General features: G+C 40.6%; 1 long non-coding RNA gene across 1 annotated transcript in view; it reads right to left on the minus strand.

Annotated features, from left to right (window-relative positions):
- Positions 1-277: 277 nt before the first annotated feature.
- Positions 278-12,319, minus strand: part of LOC310770553 — a 55,243-nt gene continuing 43,201 nt past the window's right edge. Inside the window, exon 3 of the long non-coding RNA XR_014552265.1 lies at positions 278-972. This is a non-coding gene — a long non-coding RNA (uncharacterized lncRNA). The remainder of the gene's footprint in view (positions 973-12,319) is intronic.

Genomic DNA, 12,319 nt, shown 5'->3' on the forward strand with positions numbered 1-12,319 from the left:
TTAATTTTTCTCCTATTTTACCTTAACTATTTCTACCTAAAACTCCTTTATCTTTCAAGTTTTATTTTCCTCTCAGTTTAGCCTGAAGATTTGATGTGGACTTTATTCCAGGCACATTAAGGTTTGTGTTGCTCCAGGTAACTGCTGCAGCCCAGGAAGGGGTAGAAAATTTGAATTAGCACAAAGAAAGAGCCTGGCAATCAACAAACCATTTGTAATAATGGGGTGGGGAGAGAGGAAGCAGGAATCTACAGGAAAATGCTGTTTCATGCCATTATTATCTTGAGGCTTTATTGTTTCATTGCAGGTAATAGTGAGGTGTGGGCGGATAATGTGATTTCAGAGCTAGCAAAAAGCACTAAAAAAAAGAAATCTAATGTATTTACCTATGGAAAAATCTCACACCGTTCTTCCTCTTCTTTGTCTTTTAATCTTGCTCCCATTTGTTACCTCTGCCATTTTCCTTTCTTTATCAGGAAAGAATTGGTGTGTTTTGTGGGGATCTCCTCTGAGCCTAAGTTCTTGGGAAACAGCAGCTCTCCTTTTCCCACAGAAGCTGGTTTTGAGGTTGGCTCAGAGATGCCACAGGCTGCTGTGTAGCCATAGCCAAGTGCCAAGAAAGCATCACTTTTTTCCCCCATTAAGCAACTCAGAATCAAAGGGGACTGGATGCTTTTCGCCAGTGCTGCCAGAGTACAACTTTCTGCCAATATAGCTGCTAGATGTGAAAAGTTAGCAGAACCACAGAGCAAGAGAAGACAGGAGAACTGTGTGCTGTGCCTCTCCCGAGCTCAGAGAACCCCTCTTCCTTGTTATTGCCACTTTATATATTCCTGGCATTTCAAATAGAGTTGATCCTTGGGCTTCGATGAAGGCCAGATCATTTCTCTCTTCCAAGTATACTTTCCAACTTCACACTTCTCTCTTCCAGCTATCTTTCGACGAAGTCCCTTTGAAAGTTGTGCCTGAAAACTGTAGAAATCAAAGAAATGCTCTCAGTATCAAAATATCACTTGTATCGGGGGGGGGGGCGGGAATGTCAAGTACCAAGCTTTTCCAATATTGCCAAACATACTTTGGAATGAGTCAGTCATTCACCACTGAAGCAGCCACCTTGGGTGCAGAATCTTGTGGGGTAGCACCTCTGCCTGCCCCTGGGGCTGTGGGATGGCAGCTTCTGGTGACATCTCATGAGATCTTCTTGAATTTGCACCAGAAGCTGCTGCAGCAGCAGCTGTGTGACCCTGGTGAACAAAGTGGTGCCAGTGCAGGGACAGTGGCACCTTTCCACTTCGCCTCAGGAAGCGAAATGGGGAAGGGCTGTCCCTGCTAGTTACTGTATGCATGATTGCCGAGCCTTCCTTTTGTGGCATTCTTGCATGGATGCCTTCAAACATTTTATTTTATTTTATTTATTATTTTTATTATTTATATTTCTTTTTTTATTGCATTGCATTGCATTGGCAACTTGGCTTACGTTACCCTCGGGTAATGTAAACTTTGGGTTGCGAAAGCGGCAAACCTGGAAGTGTTTTGCCACGTGCGCATGCACAGAAGCAGTCCCTCTGGTTGCAGAAACCTCAGGATCCAGCCGGAGCTCCAGAACAGATCCCGTCTGCAACTGGAGGTACCACTGTATATGCCAGCCACCTTGGAAAATAATTGTGTGAGCAACATAAAATCATTGAATAGCATAACATCAAGAATAAAATTACATTCATTAAACAAGTTACAGGTAGGTAGCCGTGTTGGTCTGCCGTAGTCGAAACAAAATAAAAAAATTCCTTCCAATAACACCTTAGAGACCAACTAAGTTTGTTATTGGTATAAGCTTTCATGTGCATGCACACTTCTTCAGATACCAAAGATTTTTTTATTATTATTCATTAAACAAGTGCAAGATACATAACAAATCATTAAATCAGATTAACATGGCTGGTTCACCCCCACTCTCCAGGGAAAACATAGGTGAACAGATGAAGTTTAGGAAGGTGTCTAAATGCCAATACTATTAGTGCCTCCTTGAAATATATTGGGAGTGCATCCCAATGGGCACTAAATAATAATAAAAATGGCCAAGGACCTCTGGGTAGTTAAGTCCAGTCAAAGGAGACTATGGGGTTGCAGTGCTCATCTCGCTTTCATGCCAAGGGAGCCAGCATTTTTCCACAGACAGGTTTCCGGGTCACGTGGCCAGCATGAGGAAACCGCTTCTGGCACAACGGAACACTGTGACAGAAACCTTCCTGCCACAGCAGTACCTATTTATCTACTTGCACTGATGTGCTTTCAAACTGCTATGTTAGCAGGAGCTGGGACCAAGCAACGGGAGCTCACCCCATCGCAGAGATTCGAACCGCCAATCTTCTGATTGGCAAACCCAAGAGGCTCCTGCATCACTAAATATCCTGGTGTTAATGGACCTAAGATGAACCTCAGGAGCACACAGCACTACTAGAAAGGTCTCCACTGAGGACTAAGTGACTAAGCAGGGGTTTACGAGGTAAAGAGGGCTTTAGGAAGGGCGCTTCCTAATATGCCATACTAAAAGGCTTTCCAGATAGGCCAATCCAAAGGGACTGCGGAACATGACATCAAAAATGAAACTCATATGCACAAAGCAATGACATTTAAAAAGGGGCGGGGATGAAATCACCACTGGGGTTGTCAGAGGATTCCAAAGAAAACAGAAACAGAAATAGAAGGAAATAATGAAAATCCCTCACCCTAAATCATATTCATGCAAGATTATGAGTACATTCCTCATGGGAAATTGTGTTCCCCATACTCAGTGTCGCCTCCCCCAATCTCAGGATGTATTATGGCCCTACTCACTTCCTTCTGAAACTACCAAAAATTCCATGTTGGGGACATTCCACTGCAAGGAGATTGAAATAATCTTGTTGTAATTGTTATGTATGCAGCAACTGGAGTTGCGGAGCTGTGCTGCCTTTGTTTTCGTAGTGCATAGCAATACATTTGCAACTGAGCAAATTGATGCAATTTCCCTAGAACTTCCAAGCCCTAGGAATATTAAATTATTTTTGTATTGATCAAACTTTGTTTGCCTGCAGAGCACTACACAACTGCTTTAACTTTGAAGAAAAAGCATGTCGGAATAAGTTCAAACAAGGAGAACCATCTTAAACAGAAATGGCATATGGAGAGTGTGCATTAAAGATGCAAAGAAGAAGCAGGGAGAAAAGAAACCTTGAGATCAGATAAGAGGGCAAAAACTGTGATTGGGCTAACAGTGAACAATGGCTGGAATTTCTCCTGCATTTAATTCTACCAAATCATTTCACTCATAGCATTTCAATCAACCAATCTAATTCAGCTAATGTTCAAAAATTACATATGGTTCATAGACAAATGGCAGCAGCGCTGTGCAGCATTCTAAGAGAGAGTTAGCAAAACAATCCCATGGCACCCAATTATTAAACTTTAGTTCTTTTGAGGTCGATATACCTCACCTTTATTAAATCCAAAGACCAGTAACCCATGCCTCTGTCTAGCTGTCGATGTTCTAGTGTGAGTGCAGAACTGCCCACAGGCTGTTTCCCAAACACTTGCATGGAGGGAACGACTCAGCATGGTTAAAGAGATAACATGTGCAAAGATCACACCCACACACCGCAGTGAATGAAGAAATGCTCACATGCAGGAATTCTGGGCACACAATTTAGTACCCCTTTGGCTTTGCATAAGTATGCTCATACCCTTCAACTTTCAGAGGAAAATAGGGGGCATTTCTTACTCCCCCACAACTGACTCACCCTCCTCGACCCATCATTTTTGTTTTCCCCTCCACCACATAGCATTTCCTATTACGAAAAGGGCAACCAGCACCACACCAACAGGCCACAGCAAACTCTCTCTCCAGCATCCTGAGACACTCTTGACTAATGAATTGGAGCACACATCGATCCACTGAAAATCCGATCATTTGCTCTGGTTCAGTGGTAAAGAACAGGTTTTCCCAGGAAAGTGGCAGGGCAAATGGAAAACCACTCAGACCCATGCATTCTAAGCACAGGACAAGCAGAAGTGTGGATGACCTAGGGTTGCCATATTTCAAACAGTGAAAATCCGGAGAAAAAAGTTGTTGATCCGACATGGGCAGTGGTGGTGAACCGCCTAGTACCCAGAAAAGGAACACTTCTCTTGGGGAATGGGAATATACTGGAATATTTTACAGGCCCAAGTCCTTAAGACTAGGGTTCACACACGATTGAGGAGAGAGAGGGGAAAATCAAAGATAAAAAGGGAGTCGCTCACATTCTCCCTGCTGCAACCCTACATATTTCCTTGAGTATTCATTTCGTTTTCTTATATGTAAAATTCCTGTTAAAAGCTATTGGCTCGGCAACTGTCTTAACTAATGGATTATGGGTTCATAAACAACCGTGTCTTCTCTTTTATGCATTTATTCTTTGATGTTATTTTCCAGCTTGTTAATCTCACTAACTTTACTGTCTTCTGCTTTTTTTTATTAGAGTTATTTCCATCTTCGTCTAATAACTCCATTTCACGTTTGCTGAAGTCGTTAAGTCTGATGGCTCTAGCTCATTCTTTCCACCTACAATAAAACTCACCTTTAATCCTCTTTCATCATCTGCTGTGTTTCTGAACCCCAGAAGGAAAAAAATGCATTGTGTCCTTTTGTCTCCATATAGAGTCAAAATTATCTCTTCCTTCAGTTTGCTAACAGGGCTATAGCAAAACCAAATACTTTAGTCTGATGTCTTTCCTAAAAGGTATATTAAATATAATTAGACATTTTTGCTGAGAACAACCATCTGGCACTGTGTAAAGGCTTCTTTTCAGTTGATTATAGTCTGACCTTCTAGCTTTTGTACCAGAGCTCTCCAAACTACCTTGTCTGCAAACAGATCCCAAGGGGCTTTTTTTAATGCAATCATTTTCATCCTACCTTCACTTTTTGATAGCAGTTTTCTGCCCAAATCCATTGCTAAATCCATTGCTAAAATACTAAACTCCTTATACAAATAGTTTCTTTCCCCTTTACTTGGACACATCAAAATGAATTTCTTTTACACTTGAGCTCTTGGCCAGCATGAAAATGTCCTCCAGTCTTTATTTACATATTTGCTTTCCATACTGCTGATTTCCTGAAGTTTGCTTAATGGAGTCATAGTATTCTTATGTATTTGATTTGAACAAATGTAGTCCATTTAACACTTGTGGGGTTGCATTATTATTACTATTGTCATTAATACTAATAATAATTTACACCCCACTCATCCTTGGGGGCAACATGGTATTTCCATTTCCCTTATCCTCACAACAACAAACATCCTGTAAATAGGTTGGGCTGGGAATGTGTGATTGGCCCAAGGTCACCAAGCATGCCAGAAATTAAACCTCGTCCTCCTTGATCCTGATCCAACACACTAAACACTACATTCTAACGGCTCTCTCATAGTCTTTTCTTTAACTTCATGTAGCTTAGTTATTTGGTATCACTGTAGTCCCATCAGGTGTTCTCTGTGTAGAGTGACACAGTCATTCAATATGGTGTGCCTTTCAAAACGGATGGAATACAGGCATGCCACAAACCCCACGACTCATAGACATGACTCATACTATTTCTTCATGTTGCTTCTGTGAGCCAGCTTGACCTGGTTCAGCCTTAGCTGTGGGCTGGAAAGATCCGTGGTCAGATCCTCTTCCAGCTACAGCTTCATTAAATGGCCTTAAAGGGTGCATTATTCTCTCAATCTCAGTTCTACATTATAAGAATAGTGAGCTGTAAAGGACTGCTGATAGAAATATATTGAAGTCCTGTGCATATTAACGATGCTGCATAAACTATATTTATTCAATAATCCTGTTAATATGACCTTGTGTGCAGATTGGTCGTTTGTCTCCAAGCCTGATCTGATTTTCTGGATTTATTATTTCCTGTGTTAAAATACAGGTTCTTGCCCCACCTTTCTTTACCCCATCACAGTTTCATTTAGAGTATTGAATATCTTTCCTGGGTTCTGATTGCTAAAAATAATTAATTTCCATTTGTTTTCACTTAATTGCTTTTGCACTCTGCCATCCAGGTGACACAGATAATCTTTTAAAAAGAACCTCAAATGACATTTTGCCTTGTTTGTTCTGCCTCCAAATTTAACATTTCATATTCTTTGGAAATCTGGTTTACCAGCTTTTGTTTGAAGCAAATCTCTAGGTTTGCCTTGGGTATGCCTAAGAAAGTTTGTACTTAGGGTGCAGACTTTTATCCTTCATAGTGCTGTGAAATTCAGAAAAGTTCTACTTATATGTGAAATGAATCATTCATGTATCAGGCTTCTGCAGTTTTACCCACATAATCTTCTCTAAATAATGGCTCTGTTGTTAAAACGGTTCATGGAAGAGATTGAGAGCTATTCTGCATCCATTTCATACTTCCTTAAAAAAACAAAACAGTGAAGAACAAAATTCTAAATTACACTAGTTTGGGGAACTAAATGATGATCCTGTTAAGCCGCCATCAAAATAAATGAACCGTTCCTCCTATACTTTATCTATATCTATATTGGGGGGCTGGGAGGGGGCAGACTTTATGCTTATGCAATCTACTTTATTCACCCAGGCTCTACCAACATGGAGTGAAGTGCAACAGACATTCAATAAGACTTGGAATCTCTTTGGGTTTTTTAAGTACCAGAACTGAACAGAGTTCAGAGTTTATCCATTCAAAAATCTGCTCTTTGTTACTGACCACCTCCTTCCCAGTCTCATCATTTCAACAGTTTGGTTTGGGTGGGAGAATGTATTTTGTTGTTACTATTATTAAATATTGGAAGTCAGAAATCCTTGACAATTTACTGAGAATCACCCAGAGTGGATCCCAATGTATCTTCTGCCAAGCTCTGATCTATGTATATCATGAACACACACAGTCAGAGTATTGTTAGAGAAAGGATGGTTCTTTTTGGATACTATAATTAGTCATAGCATTAATTAAAAAAAAATTGAAGTAACACAATGAGCACACAAATGGGGTGAAGCCAAAACAGCCCAAAGAAAACTACAAAGCACTGTCATTTTTTATGCCCCTGGTGCTATTGGTGATAGCTTGACATAGAGGTTCCTACTAAGAGAGCTGTTCTAGGGGTTTATATACTGTTGGGGTTACATAAATCACAGCTGGTATTGAGATGATACATCCATTTCCACCAAAGTGAACTGTTGGGGCCATATCTGGTGTTTGGGTGACACATCAGTTTCACACCAGATAGAAGACTAAATAATACTAGGCAGGGAGTCAATACAGATAAGGCCAGTTTATATTTCTTATTCCAGGTTCCATAAAGTGGGTAAGTTCTGACCAGATTTTCCTAATGGGTGAAAAGGTTTCTGCTTTAGGTGTTCGTTTCATATTGTTTGTGAAGTTACCCTCAGCTGTTCTTTGTGCTGGTTTTAAAAATAGCTTAGCTGATTTTGTAGTATGTTTGTAACACACCATGAGACATGTGTAAATGGTAATAACGATATCATCATCATCATCATCATCATCATCATCATCATCATCATTCATGCCATTGTGTAAGTAAATTAAAGAGGGTGCGTATATAATCTATATAGTTTTTCTTTGCCTGTATACTGTTTTCTGTCTTTACCTTCTTTCTCTCTCTTCCCCCCCCCTCCCCCAGGCAGAGCCAGGTCAGTGCACAGAGTAAAAGGAGTGACTCTGTCTCTACTCATCTGTGAAGTATTCAGATTCAGTGAGTGAACTGTGCACTGTTCTCCTAAACACAATCCAGCCTCTAGGCTTCTTTCCCCCGCCTCTCTTGCCCAAGCAGCAACTGCAGACTCATGTTGAAAATCCTCATAAGACGATAACATAGAACCTTGAGAGTGATACTAATTAAGTTATTAACATTCAGTCTCTGAATTTCATAGTCAAGAATCAACAAACAACATTTAAGCTACTATAATGATAAATGTTCTACACATGATAAAGACCCTAAGTGGGTGAAAGTTTGGCCTTGAAAGAAAGTGGGTAGGTAGTCCTCAGATGGTAGCATAGAAATGTACTATTGTCATCAGGTTCACAAAATAACCCACACTGAATGAAGCCATTGGTTCTAATGCAAACAACAAACATTTCAAAATGTTGTGGCCTTTCTCAAAAGCAACTACAGCATGCCTATATCTGAAATGACAATGAGATCCTAACTCGTAAATGTAGCTTCAGAATGCTTTAGGATGAACTCACCTCTTTTATGTAGCAAACTATATAAGATATGATTTTTTTAAAAAAAGATTAAGGCATTCTACATAAGGCATTACGAGAGTAAAAATACACGAACCATAGAATTTTTGTCTAACGAGCTGAAGTGGCAGCTTCATTATCCTGCAGCACCAAAGCCATCTTCCGCTGCCACAACAACAAAAAAGGCATTAGAACACCAATAATTCTATATAAAGGGAAGGATTCAATGTTGCACTGTTATAAATGGTTCATCAGCACAAGAATTTCTACTTTCCTAACACCCTTCTCACTTCCCATCATATGCTGTTCTCCCAATCCCCCAGAGTCAACTTAGGGGGACACAGGGGGGAGAAGCCCCTTTGCACCAGCAGAAGTCCTTGAGCAGGCTTCTGTTAGCAGGACCAATTAGCTGAATCCAGCCCAAAGTCTCTAATTTTCACCATACTTATTTTACATATATTTGCGTGCACCTTTAATGTTTTATTAGGGAGCTTGACCTCACTGACATTTTGAATACCTCCTTAGCCTCTTCACTCTGGAAGACTCTAGGCTGCCAAGAAAGTGCAAAACAAGGACTCAGATGCACAGGGCATAGAAAGATCTAGACTGTATTTGCTGACCTTGATTCAGATTGATCAGTGTGTTACTCTCCCCAGTGATACATATCAGCATGAGGCCTCCAGGACACACAAATGTCTCTCTCCTTCTGCCTCACCTCTAACTCCATTAAGTCATCTGTGGCATGACCTAAGTTACTTAGCATTAGAGCCCCAAAGCTACATGCCACCAACATTACCACCAACCAGTATGCACATTAGTATCCATTACCGTGGTGTAACATTCAGTTCCTTTTGCACACAACCCTCCATTTTCAATCTGCATTTTATTTACTTGAAAAGCCCATGACAAAATATCTGAATACCCAGTTGCCTAAACAGCACAATCTGTTCCTTGATCCCCTGTTCTCTCCCTTCTCTCCTTAAGTAACCTAACCTTTAAGAATTATTTCCTTTGAAATTAAGTGTTGTATCCTCATGGGTTCTCTTTTCTAGTCTGGTTCCCCTTCTTATCTCCTAACCTCCAGGCTTCATTGCCTCATAGAATCATAGAATTGAAGAGTTAGAAGAGACCATGAGTGTCATTGTTGTTATTTTGTACTCTTGGTTATAGAACTAAGAGAACCCATGGGTACACACAGCCTTGTTTTCCTCCTGCCAAATATCTCACTCTGAAGAGAACTCCCACCACAGAGAGATCAAGGAACCAGAAGGACTTCACCTGAATCCTCTGTTGTCCATTGTAAATTGCCCAAACAACTCTGATGACTTAGCACCTAAGGTAGTCCACAAGCTTCTACCCCAGAAGAAAAAGCGTGCTTTTCTCTCTTCATTTTAGGTGAAGTGTATGTTCTCTAATCAGCAGTTGACAGATGGTAGATCACATTCTACTTCTGGAACTCTGGGTTATTTGTAGCAGATTCACTTCCAATCATTTATCAATAGCAGCAACAACATAACTTCCCCTCTTCTTAATTATACTCCTGAAATAATGAAAGCTGGGGATGGTAACCAGGAGTGAATTCATGTGCAGAAGAACTGTGAGCTCTGTTCAGGTCTAGTATTAGAAAAGCCCAAACAAATTCCTGGCCTAAAAATTATTTAATTCTTAGTGTATGTCTGTTGCACTTAACTCCACAACCTCAGAGTTCTAGTAAAAAAAATAGAATTCATAAACCTGAAATCTGCCTTCTCCTGCAAATCTTGTTGTTCCTATTCTAGTTTCTGAGCAAATCAAGCTGCACTGCTTCTATCCAGTGCTGTTTTATTCAACCTCCCAGTCCAATTTGGCTCACCATGCTCGCCTGCTAGTATATATCACACTTCCCTTGCAATATTTTGTATCAAGATCCTCCTGTCTCTGCCATTCATTTCTATTTAATCCTAAGGTTCCCAGACCAGTTTTAATGCTGCCATTGCAATCTTTTAGTTCTGGAGCAACTTGCATACCAGTCCATCTCTCTATTTTTGTACACTTGGTGATTTTAAGCTTTAGTCTGATAGATAATCTCCCCTAGTATAAATGTAACTAAGGTTGCATACACCCTATACCTTTAAAGCATATTTGAAGCACATTATTTTCCTCAAATAAATCTGGGCCCTGTAGTTTACCCCTTGTAGAGTTACAGTTCCCAGCAATCCTTAACAAATGAGGGGAAAGAATGTGTTTTGAATGTGTTTTAAAGTTATAATTTGTCCTGTGACTTGCTATGACTCTTAACACAGGACCCCCCAAAATACACATCAATTGGGTATATGTGCATGCATGTACACACATCTACATGTGGGCCTGAGGTGAGATTTTAGACGTGTTCTGCTGAACACGGTAGGAAGTTTCCCTGCTATCAGGAGCCCTTCTTCCAGGATGGCTTCTAAGTGAGTTCACCCTTAAAATCTGCCTTCAGGTTTTCATGCTGAATTCATAAAGGTTTACAGTGGAACTGATATATCCTAGGTTGTTGGGGAGCAGACTTGCTCACATGGTCTCTTACCCCATTCAGGGCCACACAAATTTGCCCCAAATGTTTGAACAGGGATAACACCACCCACTAATACTAGTTAGCTGTTAATACTGAATGTCTAAACAACTAAAACATTTAAGGAAATACTCATATTGCCGTTGCTACTTCCTGCTCTGGCTCCTTTTCCATCAAACTAAGGACAACATAGTTGCGACTAAACTTTTCAAGACACATTACAAGAGAGTGAAACATTTAAGCTATATGTGATAGGGGTGTTCTGCCAATATGGTTTTCATGTAACCTCAGTATATTTAGTTTTTAAAATCTCTGGAAAGCACTTAAGAACACCTGCGATTGTTCTATTGATTTTCGTAATATCGCTTGATATACTGATTAAATGATTCAGACATTGATATCTGTTGACTGCAAAAGGTCTTTTTCGTGAGAATCTCAGAGTATGAAAAATGAAATGGGAGAAAAGGAGTTGAAATGATTGCTTAACACACTAATGCTTCCTGCCTTAGTTCGCTGATCCTCTACAGTCTTTAGTGCCATAACTTTGAATCCCATTGTGGGTTCAGCCTTTGAGACCATGGTGAGTTTCTGAATTTATATCATGTTGCCATGGAGGTCATTTTTCTTGGTGATAAGGTGTGTGATTGCTTCTAGAGAGAGAGAAAAGGAGGAAAAGAATTGGTAACATTTTACAGTCTTTGAGTATAGCAACCCATTACAGACTGAAAAGCTGATATGAACTGAATTTGCTCCTGGGTGAATGTGAAATTATTCCATTTCTACCTTTCTCAGCAGGTGTAGCAACAGGTAGATATCTGCCAAAGGCAACAGGAGTAACACCTTTTTGGCATGGAAGAATATCTACCCATTTCATAAGTAGAAATGAAGGGAGAAATTATTGTTATTACTATGGTATTACTATGGTATAACTTTTTATTAGAACAGTGGTGGCAACAAATACATTTGTGTAATATTTTGTCCCTTTTTTTCTTGTACAGTCGTACCTTGGTTCTCGAAGGCCTTGTGACTCAAACCTTTTGGCTCCTGAATGCCGCAAACACAGAAGTAAGTGTTCCGGTTTGCGAACGTCTTTTGGAAGCCGGACGTCCAACTCGGCTTCCACAGCTCCCAATTGAGTGCAGGAAGCTCCTGCGGCCAATCGGAAGTTGCGCCTTGGTTTTCGAACGTTTTCAGAAGTCAAACGGACTTCCGGAACGGATTCCTTTTGAGAACCAAGGTACGGCTGTCTTGGAATATAGTGGTATCTAAGCCTATTGAGAGTCGTAGGGCAGGGAAACCAAACACAGGTGGAGCTGAAGCTACTGACAGACAGAGCCAAATAATTGAGTTACACAGGAACCAAACTGGGACTGAGGAGGTAGAAGTGGTTACCAATGCCACCATGGGCATAGCCAGGATTTTTGTTAGGGGGGGCAGGACTTTTGTCAGGGGAGGGCAGAACCAATGTGGTCAGTTAGTTAGGTATTTCTATTTTTTTACGTGATCTGGGGGGGCAGCTGCCCCTGCCCCCCTTGGCTACACCCATGAGTGCC

This window comes from Podarcis filfolensis, assembly GCF_964270895.1.
Source record: "Podarcis filfolensis genome assembly, chromosome: 9".
In the NCBI taxonomy this organism is placed as follows: Eukaryota; Metazoa; Chordata; class Lepidosauria; order Squamata; family Lacertidae; genus Podarcis; species Podarcis filfolensis.